We start from the raw sequence: 14,387 nt of genomic DNA on the forward strand, positions 1-14,387 counted from the left end.
ATCAGAGACACAATGCCAGATCATGCACTGGGGTAGTAGTCTCAGTAATTCAAGTTCATGTTATTCTCTGGGCTGGATGCATAAACAGGTATGATACACAAGAAGGGAGAGCTCTGCCAGAGGCTTACAATCTAAAGAAAGGGAATACTGCATTGAGAGGTTCTAGGTAAAAAGAGTTAGGGCATAGGTGAGGTGCAGTAGGCCTTCATGAAGAGATGAGCTTTGAGGGCTTGTTTGAAGCTGATGAAGGAGGGGGCAAGCCTGATGGGAAATGGGAGAGAGTTTCACAGGATAGGGGCGGCTCTAGTGAAGTATTTTAATTGTGCATGGGCATGTGAGATGCCAAGCAGTACCACTCTGCAAACAATTGCACTGGAGTTGGCGCGCATGCGCAGATCTACGGAAAACCAGTGACGTACTTCCTGTCCAGCAGGGAGCACATGGGGGGCAGAGCTACACATATTACCCTGTCGGCACAATCTGCCACAGGGTGTGTGAAATAGGAAATGGAGCAATGTGATTTTCCTGCCACAGACTCTCATGCCGCAGGAAAATCACACCGCTCCATGGGCTTGATTCACTAAACCATGATAACTCAAATATCACACCTTATCAAAGATCACACCTTATGAATAGAAATCACACCTTATCAAAGTCAACGTGCCTTATCAGAGTAGCATAACTAGCGCTACAAACGTATGCCTGCTAATTGGCAGTGGCACTCGTCCTGCCCTGAGGCCCAGCGGATTCGTAGCGCTCGCTATGGTACTCTGATAAGGCGTGTTAACTTTGATAAGGTGTGATATCTTTGATAAGGTGTGATAACTTTTCATAAGGTGTGATATTTGATTTATCACGGTTTAGTGAATCAAGCCACAAAAATGTAGTGACTATTTCAGAGGTTCCCAACATTCATGTGTCGCGGCAGCACCAGCTATGTGTCGCCGCTCTCTGCTCCCCCTGCTCGTCTCCCCCGCAGATCGCCCTTCTCAGGGCTACAAGAAAATGGCCGCCGCCGTTCACATTTGCAGACATGCGGCGGCCATTTTCTTGTAGATGTGCACTAACTACAGGCAGAGGGCGGAGGCAGCGCATCGAGGACGGAGCCACGGTGCGAATGAGTGGCTCAGGGAGGAGAAGAAGGGGCGGAGTGGTGGCTATGGAGGGGTGAGTTAGGGCGGGGATCCCCAATCTGCCTGTGGTCCGCGGGACGCTCCCAGTTGGGCCGCAGGACTGTCCTCTTCCCTTCCTGGGGCGCTATACTGGGGCACTATACTAGCTATCCTAGGGCACTATACTGGGGCACTATACTAGCTATCCTGGGGCACTATACTGGCTATACTGGGGCACTATACTAGCTATCCTGGGGCACTATACTGGCTATCCTGGGGCACTATACTAGCTATCCTGGGGCACTATACTAGCTATCCTGGGGCAATATACTGGCTATACTGGGGCACTATACTAGCTGTCCTGGGGCACTATACTGGCTATACTGGAGCACTATACTGGCTATACTGGAGCACTATACTGGCTATACTGGAGCACTATACTGGCTATACTGGGGCACTATACTGGCTATACTGGGGCACTATTCTGGCTATACTGGGGCACTATTCTGGCTATACTTGGGCACTATACTGGGGCACTATACTAGCTATACTGGGGCACTGCAGCATCAGAAGATTGTTTCTGAGCCCCTCATTGTGCCTGCAGCATCAGCAGATTGTTACCGAGCCCCTCATTGTACCTGCAGCACCAGCAGATTGTCACTGAGCCCCTCGTTGTGCCTGCAGCACCAGCAGATTGTCACTGAGCCCCTCATTGTGCCTGCAGCACCAGCAGATTGTCACTGAGCCCCTCGTTGTGCCTGCAGCATCAGAAGATTGTTTCTGAGCCCCTCATTGTGCCTGCAGCATCAGTAGATTGTCACTGAGCCCCTCATTGTACCTGCAGCACCAGCAGATTGTTACTGAGCCCCTCATTGTTCCTGCAGCATCAGCACATTGTCACTGAGCCCCTCATTGTGCCTGCAGCACCAGCAGATTGTCACTGAGCCCCTCATTGTGCCTGCAGCACCAGCAGATTGTCACTAAGCCCCTCATTGTGCCTGCAGCATCAGCATATTGTCACTGAGCCCCTTATTGTGCCTGCAGCATCAGCACATTGTTACTGAGCCCCTCATTGTACCTGCAGCATCAGCAGATTGTTACTGAGCCCCCCTTAGTGCCTGCAGCATCAGCACATTGTTACTGAACCCCTCATTGTGCCTGCAGTATCAGCAGATTGTTACTGAGCCCCTCATTGTGCCTGCAGCATCCGCAGATTGTTACTGAGCCCCTCATTGTGCCTGCAGCATCAGCAGATTGTTACTGAGCCCCTCATTGTGCCTACAGCATCAGCACATTGTTACTGAGCCCCTCATTGTGCCTGCAGCATCAGCACATTGTTACTGAGCCCCTCATTGTGCCTTTGTGCCTGCTGCATCAGCACATTGTTACTGAGCCCCTCATTGTGCCTGCAGTATCAGCAGATTGTTACTGAGCCCCTCATTGTGCCTGCAGCATCATCAGATTGTTACTGTGCCCCTCTTTTCTATCATACGGGACGTGTCATGTATATCTGAATGTTTGGCATGATGTGACGTGTCCCGGATATCTGAATGTTTGTCGTGATGTGTCACGACCTGGAAAAGGTTGGGAACCACTGGACTATTGCAAGAAACTTTCAGTTACCGCTGCCATAATACAGGAAATATTGGCTGCTGCCGTCATACACTTTAATGATAATGTGGGTAAATTGAGTAAAAAATAAACCTAAAGGTGGCCATACATGGTACAATTTTTCAATTAGATAATTTAGTTCGATTATTCCGTTAGATCGAATATAAAGATTTTTCCAGCATGTCCGATCATTTTTCCCGAAAAAACGGGATAATCGTTCGAATTTCTTGATCGAAAAAAAAAAATATTTTCAACTTTCATTCACTTCGATCATTCAGATCTAATAAACGGGAAAATCGAACGTTTTTATTGTATCGTGTATGGGCACCATTAAGCCGACTAAATCAAAATCTCTTGACATGTGGCAGATTCCATCCAAATTATCAATTTGGCTGGAAATCAACTGTAAAAAAAATGATACCTGTATGGCAGACATAAAAGATTAAAGGGAAGGTCCAAGCAAAAAAAAAAAATGAGTTTCACTTACCTGGGGCTTCTACCAGCCCCATGTAGCCATCCTGTGCCCTCGTAGTCACTCACTGCTGCTCCAGTCCCCCGCTGGCAGCTTTCTGACCTCGGAGGTCAGGGCCGCATTGCGTACATTTTTACGCATTCCCGCTAGTGCAGGAACATTAACATATACATTTTTACGCGTTAGTGGTGCAACGCATACATTTTTGTTCCTGCACTAGCTGGAATGCGTAAAAATGTATGCAATGCGGCCCTGACCTCCGAGGTCAGAAAGCTGCCAGTGGGGGACTGGAGCAGCAGTGAGTGACTACGAGGGCACAGGATGGCTACATGGGGCTGGTAGAAGCCCCAGGTAAGTGAAACTCATTTTTTTTTTTTTGCTTGGACCTTCCCTTTAATGGATATAGATAATTACAGAATAATTACAGAATTACTTATTTGTTATGCATAATTCCAATTGTTTCATTTTACTGTTGGACAGTTTATGTTTTCAAAGATGTACTGCCCAAAATGCTACCATTGTGAAATTAGGACCATACCACTTTCACCACTCTAAAAGGTCACCCCCTCCTTGTAGCACCCGTGAAAAAAATGTCTGCACAGATCATATCCTACGAGTCTTATGTCCTGTGTAAAGGCTAATGTGGCCAGTGGCCACTAGGTGGGAAATAGGAGGTGAGTTCTGAGTTGGTGACCACAACGTGTGGTAAGAGTACTGTAGCAGGACATGGACCTCTGGGATGACAGGGATATCTTTCAGGTCATCCAGGTGCATTGTCCTCCTGACCATAGTGTCTTCTATAGTCATTGTTTCTGCAGGACTACGAGGAAAAATAATAATTTACTGCGACATGCAAAGAGAATATAATTCATGACATGAGGCACTGAATACACGCAAGAGACTCCCTACTACTGTCTTACTGTTCAGAATGTACAGAATGTGGTAGTAATACTATTTGACTGCATACAACAACATACTTACACAGTCCTCTATTGTTATACAGTTCAGATGATGCATAAAGGACTTCCTGAGTATAGTGACTATAGACAGACTTGAAACTGTAAAGCACTCGCATCTGGGATGTAGCCCTGGTATGTTAAGTGCAACCACCTCCCTCCATCTTGTGTTCATGGCTTTATTGAATTACTGATGCCAATTATTTTATTGTAAAGTTACAAAACTGAATATACTTAAAATGGAACTCCCTGCAGAATATCACAAATAATATTTGGCATCAAAGTTCATAATCACTCTTCTTTAGAACATTGCTTTCTCCCCACCTTTGCTACAGAGACCCCTGGGGAAGAATAGCCAGCTGTATATGTCATCATTATGGGGTTTTGGGCACTTAACACTAGAACAGCAGGAAAGTCTCTAGAAGTTGCAACAATGTACACATGAATACTAATAATTTGTATTGACTGCAAGCAGTGGAACTGAAGTGGAAGTTTCCAGGAAAAAGTGCAGTATGTCATATGCACAACAAGATCTGTTCCTAGACATTGAAAAGGAGCTATGAGCTGCATGAAGCAGGAAACGTATTAAGCTGGCCACTAACGTCCAATTTCTAGCGAAAAATCGTTCGAGCGATCAGAAATTCTGATCGGATTGGTTGTAAATAATCTCCATTGGTGGACACAATCGATTATGAACGAGTGAAAAAAATGTCGCCCGAATGAATTTTCGTCTAACGAAAATTTGGATTTTCTTGGTGGTCGTGATAGATAGGAAGCAATGATTGGTTAGTTGATGGTGTAGTGAACGATTTTTCGTCCGGTCAGAATTTCTGATCACTCGAACGATTTTTCGCTAGAAATTGGACCATTAGTGGCCAGCTTTAGACTGACTGCATGTTCTCTCATAGCACATAGAAATATTATTGGCTGAATTAGACTATGGATCTGATACAAAAAGCCTTAAGTTTTCTAATAAATTACCTGAGTTTGTATTTTTCCAAATAACAAGCAAGTAAACTATAAATATTACCTTTTAAATTGAACACGGAATATGTTGGTGTTTTATAAATCATTAATAATAATATTTACTGAACTTAGCAAATTAAGAAATACTTTGTGTAGCTTTGCTTACTGAAGCTGTGCACCTATTATACAGACTTAAGATGTCTAATGCCTGCCATTTTCTGGAATAAGAACTGAGGTCGTAATCTTTTTCACGTCTACTTCCTGTGAACTACAAAGTCCCACCTCCTCATGTAGACATATGGGGATAAATTAATTGAAACAAGGGCAAGGAAAATGGGTGTGAAACTTGAGCAAAAAATGAGGAAGATATCTAGATTAAGGATTCTGACTAGTCCCTCTGAGCAACTGCTTCACTTCTGCACCTGTTTACTCCAATTCTCCTTGCACTGGTATTGATAAATCTATCCCATGACCTCTGCTGTTATTCTAGAATCCTGAAAAGGTAATCTGGCATCAGCTGTTCTTCTTGCTTTGTATGTCACATGATCACACCTGAATGAAATGCCCAGCAGCATTTGGAGGGCAGATATAGCAAGTTTTACTTTGGCGCTTGTAGCTACCTATGCTGGGCAAGGGAAGTGAGGGAGAAGTGACAGCTGGGCCAGCCAGTACACTTGTGGTGTGCTCGGGCGGGGGTTTGTAGGTTCGGGGAGGGCAAAGTCTAGGGTGCCAGGACATCTTTGCCTATAGGCTCCTGTGAGGTATGTCCGGGCCTGTGTATAGCACTTTCCCTCTGTGCACTGTGTCTGTTTACCTGTTTTAGTGCTTGACTTCAGGAGATTGATTTGGAAATCTGAATTTTTCCGCACATCACACTTCAGCTGGAAGGAGGGAGCATCGCAGTCACGTGAAGCATGGTGTGAATTACAAGTAAATGAACTTCCCGCGATCCTGTCCACTGCTTCGTACTGTACTACGTAAGTGTACGTATGTTCCAGCCACTGTTGATTTGGGCGCAGGGAGAAGTAGAAGGACAGCTCTCCCTGCACTTGGTAATAATCTTGGCGAATGTTTTAAATGTATTCTGCTACTTTCCTTCCTCTGTATGTGTAATTTGGGGTCCGGCAATTGGCGACACCTGAATTACAGTCATTTTTATGGAATCGCAGCTATGGCCTTAATTAACATTACAGTCTATGCCAGAGCCCAAATCAGGCGCTGTGCGATGCTGAGCGGGCGCCAAGATGACCTGACTTGTGCAATTCAGATTTCCAAAATCAATCTCCCGAATTTGAACACTAATGTTAACTTACTATCCTGATTGTTAGTAAAATTTGTATTATTCAGTTTGGGATGTATTTGGGCTTTAAATTTGATATAATGTTTTTTAGCACTTGTTTTGCTTGCTATGTGTTGGAAAGGTATTTTATAGAGAATGTTAGTAAAAGATAAAAAAATATTACTAAGGTGATACGTTTTGTGCCTGCATATCTTTATCTGCAGAGATCATCAGCAGGAAACTCTGTTGTAAAGCTGTACCCCAGAGTGTTTCTTATCTTTTCTCTGACACTGGATAATAATTCTCTGTGGCTCAAAAAAATTCAAACTCATGCAGTTATGTTTTCCAAGAAATGGTGTCCTGATTTTCAAGTAAACTAAAAGGTCATCTAGAAAGAAAAATGTACTTACCTCAGTAGGGGAAAGCTTCTGGATAGTCCACAGTCTTCTCCAGTCTTCCTTCGTCCCTCTGTCCCTCCGACGGTATCCTCTAAAGAATATTGCTCGCTATCACCTGACATGTAGCGACAGAAAGAGCAGGTAGACAGTATACAGTGCCTACAGTGAAGAAGACAAGAGTGAAGATGTTGTGCAGCTGGGTGAAGGTAATGTGTGAAGTTCCACTCTACTCTATATCTGATACAGAGAGGATCAGGTCCCCTTAGCCCCCATGCCCCCTACACTCCCTCTTCCCCCCGACTATGGCAGGAGTCATGGGTTCTATTGTTACTACGCCCCTGGAAGGATATCTGCAGTCACCATTTGTCTCAACTGTCCCACTGAGAAGTACTGTCCTTGCTTATGAGCCAAAGTCCTTTGACCCTTTTGCCACCTAACTGTCACTCTTCCAGGTCTTGACTTATGTACTATACACATTTGTGTAAATAAACATATTACCTACCTACTACATGCTTGTACTTCATGCAGTCTATTAATTATTGCATTGCTGTTTCTCCCAGTATTGTTCTATGGCTTGTGGAAGTTAGAAGCATCTATAGAGTAATGATGGTCATGTCTAGGGGACTCAAGGAGAAGCATGTGATCAGTTTGGTCAGGTGATAGATATGTAAGTGAAAAAAGTAAAAAGAGTGGCAGGGTTCTTGATATGTTAAACCAGATAGTACAAATTTATTGATACAGATAATAATTTAAATATACACAATTGCTTGATTGCATGCAAAAATCAGCATAATCTAAAACTAGCTAAAAATCTTGCTGGAGCCAGAACACCAATTAAATGTGCTCAACATACCTCTACCTAACTAAGCTATGCCGGCATTACAATCACCAACACCTTGCATACTGACACACGGGCCCAGACAGACATATATATCATAGTTCGAGCGAGAAGAATGCTGTAAGCTCCCCATAGAGGGCATGAAATCCACCTGCACAGCAGCGATAGAGCATGGGTTAATGCAAGCCACAAGAAGTTAGTAACTAATAAAACAGTTCCAGAAGCTGCGCAGCAGTTGTCTGCAATAATCTCACCACCTCCGCTGTTTTAGTCTTCTCGTGGGTACCCACAGCAATGTATGTAGCTTGGCATGTCCAAGTAGTCCCACCAGGGTAAGTCGCTAGAAGCGGTGGACAGGTCACAGCCTGGAGTTGGCCTGACTCTTTCCTCCGCCGGCAATGCCTCCAGCAATGATGTCGGTCGTGCTAGCACGTGGGACGCCGTGTAGAAGCGCTCCCGTCAGTATTTAGTGTGGGATGTATCACCAAGGCGTAAGGGCTCTGCCCATCGACGCGTTTCCCGCCCCTCTAGTGGGCGATTCGTCAGGATGTGAGCTAGGCGTGTCCACCATTTTCTTTTATATGTCAGCAGAGCCAACCTCCTCAGCCACACGTTACCACCTCTTTCCTCTTAATCTCCGAGGAGACGGCAAGTCAATCCACAACTATACCAGATACAGGCTACAGTGGCGGCAGCAACGGGTCGTGGCAGATATGTCAGCTAAAGTTAAGGATAATAGTTCATCATACTTCCAATGATCGCAGATGTAGCATTTAAGCACAGTGATACCGTCTCACGAGATAGTGACTATGATATAGGATGACCTACTATCATATTTATTCAGTCACAGCAAGGGGAAACTGGGAATACATGTCCTTAAAGGGGACACATCACAGCAATCAAACTGGAATGTCCATGGGCAGGGGAGGACTGGGACCTTTTGGCCTGGGGGGAAAACACAACCCAGAGGCCCTTTCATGGCAGCCCCAGCCCAAATACTTATCTTTCTTGCGTGCAAATGTATCAATGGCAGTCTTGGCAGAGTAAGGCCTTGTTCACACTATGAGCATTTGCGTATTTTTTTTTAAGCGCTGGCGATTTTTAAAATCCCCCTAAAATCGCTTGTGCAATGATTTCCTATGAGAGTGTTCACATATGAGTGGTTTGATTGAGTGCCACTCAGCAAAGCGCTGCCTGTACCATTTTCTGAGTGCTTTGGCTCAATGGAAGGTATAGGGAAATCACAGAGCGTTTTGTATTGCGATTTTTCCGAGCGCTTTTAAGAATAAATACATTGTATTTATTCTCTTCCGGATTAAAGAGTTCACTTCCTGACGTCAGGAAATGAAAAAACGAATCGCTCTGCAAAAGTGCTTTTCTAAGCGCAAAGCACAAGGAAAAGCACTTACAAAACTCTCAATAAATCACTCAGCGCTTGCAATAGCACTGGCGATTTATATTGTGAACAAGGCCTAAAGGAACAATATATTTTACAGTTACATCTCCGGCTGCGGGAGAGCAATAGGAGTCTCAGGACCCTTCCTGAGTAAAAGTGTCCATATACCTAAAAAATTTCCCGGCTGATTCCAGTTAGATTCATCAACAAAGTTGTTTTAGGCATTGCAAGGGTGGCTAAGGTTAGACATGGCCAAGAGGAAGGTTAGAGTTAGGCATCGCCAGGGTCTAGATTAGAAATCACTGGGCCCCCCTGCGAAAATTTTGGTGCCCCACCCATAGGTGCCAAACAATCGTAACGGGGCAGCGTTTCACCATAAAATAATCGTAATGCAGCAATGTTTCATCATAAAATCGTAAAATGGGCAGCATTTCACCAGTAATTAACCGTAAAGTGGGCAGCATTTCACAAGAAAATAATCGTAAAGTGGGTAGCATTTCACCAGAAATGAATTGTAAAGTGGGCAGCATTTCACCAGGAAATAATCGTAAAGTGTGCAGTATTTCAACAGAAAATCGTAAAGTGAGCAGCATTTCACCAGAAATTGTAAAGTGAGCAGCATAAGCATTTCACCAGAAAATAATCGTATAGTGGGCAACATTTCACCAGAAAACAATTGTAAAGTGGGCAGCATTTCACCAGAAATGAATCGTATAGTGGGCAGCATTTCACCAGAAAATAATGCACCTGCAAAAAAATAAAAATAATTACTCGCCTGGCAGAATTCTCCTCTCCTGACCGTCCTGTAGCGCACAGCTCCCCCGACGATCCTCCTGCAGCAAATCTCCCGCTCTAAATGGCAGAGCAATGCTACGGGAAAATGGTGCCCGAAGCCCTGTACTGAAGACACAAATAGTCTCCAGTGCAGGGCTTCGGCAGCCATCTTCCCGTAGCCCTGCTCTGCCTCCCAGGCTAAGGTGTGCTGCGGGGAATGAACTGGCGCAGCGTCTAATAGATGCCAGTTCAACACCTGGGGGGTCCAACAATCGTGCGGCAACGCTACCCCCGCACACGGCGCTTCTGCCCTTCGCCCCTCCAAAGCGGCCCTGGGCAGCGCTCTGCGGATGATGTATAGTGATATATAGCCAGGGGCTGGCCAGGGTGGCTAAGGTTAGACATGGCCAGGACGGTTAGGTCATAGTAAAATATTGAGAAAAATTACTGCTATTTTACTATTAGAATTAACTAGTAAAATGTTAATGTTACCAATATTTAACTAGCGGTTATCTCCCACACTTTTCAACCTGCAGCTTTTTGAAATGTATGGTTAATGAGCACCTTTTTTATGATGTGTATACATCATCAGCAGTGGACATTGCTGTAATCAATTAATCAGCTTGCAAATAAAACTTGGTAAACATAAAAGTAATGAAATGATTATCACAATAGCACACATTCTTACAACAAGAGAGCATCAGCAGTCGATTCCCTGTATTGGTGGTATGCAGTATTAGTTTCTCACTGTTCCAGTAGCTGCTTGATTCCAGAAGCCGAGATGCCCCATCCATCATTTGTCACTAGCCACCGTTGGAATTTGACCTCCATCCTGCACATGAATGCTGCCCCGACAGATCTTTTCGCCCAGCTAGCACTAGAGAGCCAAGAGCTAGAGACACGTGTGCTCCTGCTTCATACATCGGGAGGAAACTTGGACCCTTCAACTGCACTCTGACTGACCTTTTAACATAACGGTCACCTGGCTTCACAGAAAAATACAGAGACAGCGTGCTCTATCAGATACCCCTCCTGCAAAGCTGACTTCTTGCTGAACACAGACATGAGCAGCTTGTCAGGCCGCTGATGTGAAGCTCTGTCAGTCGGAAGAAGTGTTTTATTTCCTGGATGGCCTTACATTCTGCGTGAGGATACAAATCACGCGCGCTCCCTTCTGCTCTGCTGATTGGCCATTGTAAGGAGAGGGTGTGAGTTACATGAGACGGAGCAGCGTAGATTCCATCTGATCCCTGCTTGCCCTGCACTGCATTCCGCCTAGCTGCTTACTGGCTGCTGCTACATGCACCCGGCCACTCGCTCACCTTCCTATCCCGGCCAGCGGCCCAAAACATGAGAGAAGAAGGCGGCCTGGGGGGCAAATGCCACCCATCCCCCCGCCCCAGTCCGCGCCTGTCCATGGGTAGGGAAGGGGACTGCAAAAGATCATGGCTTACCCAAACCTCACAGGAGCAGGTGACACAGAGACAATAGACCGCAGGCATTCCATTCCATCTGTGCACCTAATGTTAGCTAAATATTACCAATTTCTAGGTATATACCTGTTTTCTCAAAAAAGGTTTATAGATAGATATGTAAGTCTCTGATTTGTTAGTTATGTTAATGAGCAAGATGTGATCACTTGAAATCCGAGCTTTGGAAATCTATCAGCTGATAAATCAAATCACATGCTTCTCCATGAGTTCTCCTAGACATGACCATCACTACTGTGGAGGGATGATAAACTCAATGCTGCTTATGAAATCTTCACAATCCCCATAAATGGAATGGGAAGCAAGGATACCCTGCCAGAGTGATACTGTTCTATTCATGAAACCATACAGTCAGAAGTCTCTCTTTGTGGATCTCCGGTTTCATTATACCTTCATGTTGAACCACCCTCTGATGTCTGATTCCAACTTACAATATACAGTACAAATGCTGGACTGCGCTCTCCACTTCCAGCGCGTCTGACGTCACCAGATTGGAGCCGATCGAGAGGGAGATTCAAGCGCCGCAATAACAGCCGGGTAGCCGTGAAGGGAACGGGGAGTCGGGACGCCGCTCATCCATTCATTCAGGTGCCGTGCAGACCTTGCTGTTGGGACTTTTGATGTGCTATTAATCAAGAAACTATAACATGAGTGCGCATTTGTGCGCGGGCATTGCGGCTGATGTTTTAAATAGGATCACACTATGTTGTTTTTATGTATTTTTATTGAGGAACTTTTATATTAAAGAAAAGATGAAGAAGTGAGAAAGTGCCTTGTGGAATTGTATACAAACGCTAGACACACCTGGTTTCTGAGGTGGTGCAAATCCGGTGAGCAGATTCAAAGAAGGAGTGTGCGGTCACGTGTGTTGCACTTTGATCACTGTAGCACGGGTGGTGTGTGAATATTTTATACAGAGTCACGCTATGTGCAATCTTGTGTTGTTATAGGAAGTGGAGAGCGCAGTCCAGCATTTGTACTATATTTACCATCTGGAAAAGTGTGACAGCGATCCCATTGGAACTTGTGGACATTGTATGGACAAATAATTCTATCGTGTTTCAAAATTTATTGTGATCTTAAATCTTGATTATAACTCATTGTGGATAGACAGCGCAGCCTAGTTGTTGAATTAACTTACAATATACAGTATGTATTGGACGCATCTGTGATATTATTGTTGTAGATTGGAATTTTACTGTAATGCCTCTGGGTACCTTTGGCCTTCACCAGACACATGCAGTCAGAGCAGTTAGCAAGAAACAAAGGGACTTCCTATTGCAAACTGTACTAGCATGATATGATGGGGACAGGTAGAGCTGCCAACAATGAATCATTCTTGTAGAGTCTGGAGGAAGACACACCTGTCCCTGCAGCAATGTGGGTGTACTGTACACCTGGGGCAATGACACGCCTTCCACAGACTCCAGCTACAAGATGGTATTGTTCCTCTTAGACAGTATTATTCCACAGGATGTCTTCCTCCTTGAATGTTAACCCTCTCTGTACCAGTGTAAGCACTAGTCAGTTAATGAGCCTTTACAAGGCTGTTATGAGGTGGACAACAGCGGTATCTGTAAAAAGCAATCTGGGACTTGTTTAAAGGTGGTGGGACATTAATAACCTCAGCCATGAAAAAAAGAAAAGTCCTCAGCTATAGTACAGTGAATATCCATTCATTTATTGGAGATGTTTATGTATGGAGATTTTCTTTGTGTGGTAGTTGCTTTAAATGGAATCTGAAGCGAGAGGTATATGGACAATGCCATATTTATTTCCTTTCAAATGATACTAGTTACCTGGCAGTCCTGCTGACCATTCTGACATCAGTAGCAGCTGAATCACCCGCCTGAAACAAGCATGCAGATTTTGTCATAATTTAAACATCTGATCTGCTTGCTTATTCAGGGCCTATGCCTGATTTATTGAAGGCAGAAGATCAGCTGGATGCGAGACAACTGGTATTGTTTAAAATCAAATATGTCATCCATATCCATCTAACTTCAGGTTCCTTTTAACAAAGTCTTATGGTGGAGTCTGTGTGGAAGTATGGATTTTGCTAGCCTTGTCACATTTGCTAAAATGAAGAACATGACTTAACTAACCTGGCCTGAATTAATTAGAGAACTTTGGCTAGGTCATGTAAGACCATAGCAAGGATTTCTGTCATTATACCGGTAGTGTGTGATACTCTCTGTATTTACAGACATTTGTTGTTTTTTTTTTTTATATAAATCCAAGTCATCCTGGGTTAATTGAACATGTCCCTTTAGCAAATAATGCATTTCACAGCAATCAATAATTCCAGGTATAGGATGCTGGACTAACATGGGTGCATAGATGTTTCCTAGGAAAGTCATGCTTGGTTCCACTTCTTTCACCAATAAATTCTACTTATTGGCCCTATAATGTGCAGTCTTTGATTTGGTTATATCAGACCATATTGGGTTATTTGTGGTCAGAGTATTGCAGAAGTATAACACTATCTGTTCCAGTGGCGCAGTTTCATAGTCCTTCAGGCTGCCGATGTCCCCTCCATAAGATTGTGATCCCCCCATGCCATGAGTGCTCCGCGCTTGCGCACTTCACAAAGACTTGAACTACGCAAAAGCAGAGCATACAGAGATGCCCGCAACTCAGCTGAGGGTCTCAATCTTACAGAGGGGAAAGTGGCAGCTTGGAGGACTACGGAACTGCGTTGCTGGAGCAGACAGACTTCTAGGGGCTGGAAGACGCCGCAGGTAAGTAAAGCTTCACTGATTTATTTTAACTCACGCATCCTTTAAAGGAGCTTTAAATGTTGCTTTTAAACAGTCAATTACATGCTGACAAAAAATCGGATGTTTGCTATATATTTTCTTCAGTAATAACCTGCGCAACTGGTAAATTCTAAAATGCAGCCAATACTTTTCAGACCAAATCTCCCAATGTGTGCAAGAATTAAGGTGGCCATATATCATGCAATGACATTATTCACTTTTATTTTTCCTGGCACAAGTGTCTGATGTCAGTGCCAAAAACACTACAAAGCTTGTTTAGTCTGGTTACAATTAGATATACAGAATTATTTTTTTTTAACTTTCTGGATATTGCCA

At 44.2% G+C, this 14,387-nt stretch overlaps 1 protein-coding gene across 3 annotated transcripts in view; it reads left to right on the plus strand.

The window, feature by feature from the left end:
* The window catches only part of GRB7 (growth factor receptor bound protein 7), a 437,163-nt gene that overhangs the window by 282,238 nt on the left and 140,538 nt on the right, over positions 1–14,387 (plus strand). The window lies entirely within an intron of this gene.

Source organism: Hyperolius riggenbachi, chromosome 12 (genome assembly GCF_040937935.1).
Source record: "Hyperolius riggenbachi isolate aHypRig1 chromosome 12, aHypRig1.pri, whole genome shotgun sequence".
NCBI lineage: Eukaryota > Metazoa > Chordata > Amphibia > Anura > Hyperoliidae > Hyperolius > Hyperolius riggenbachi.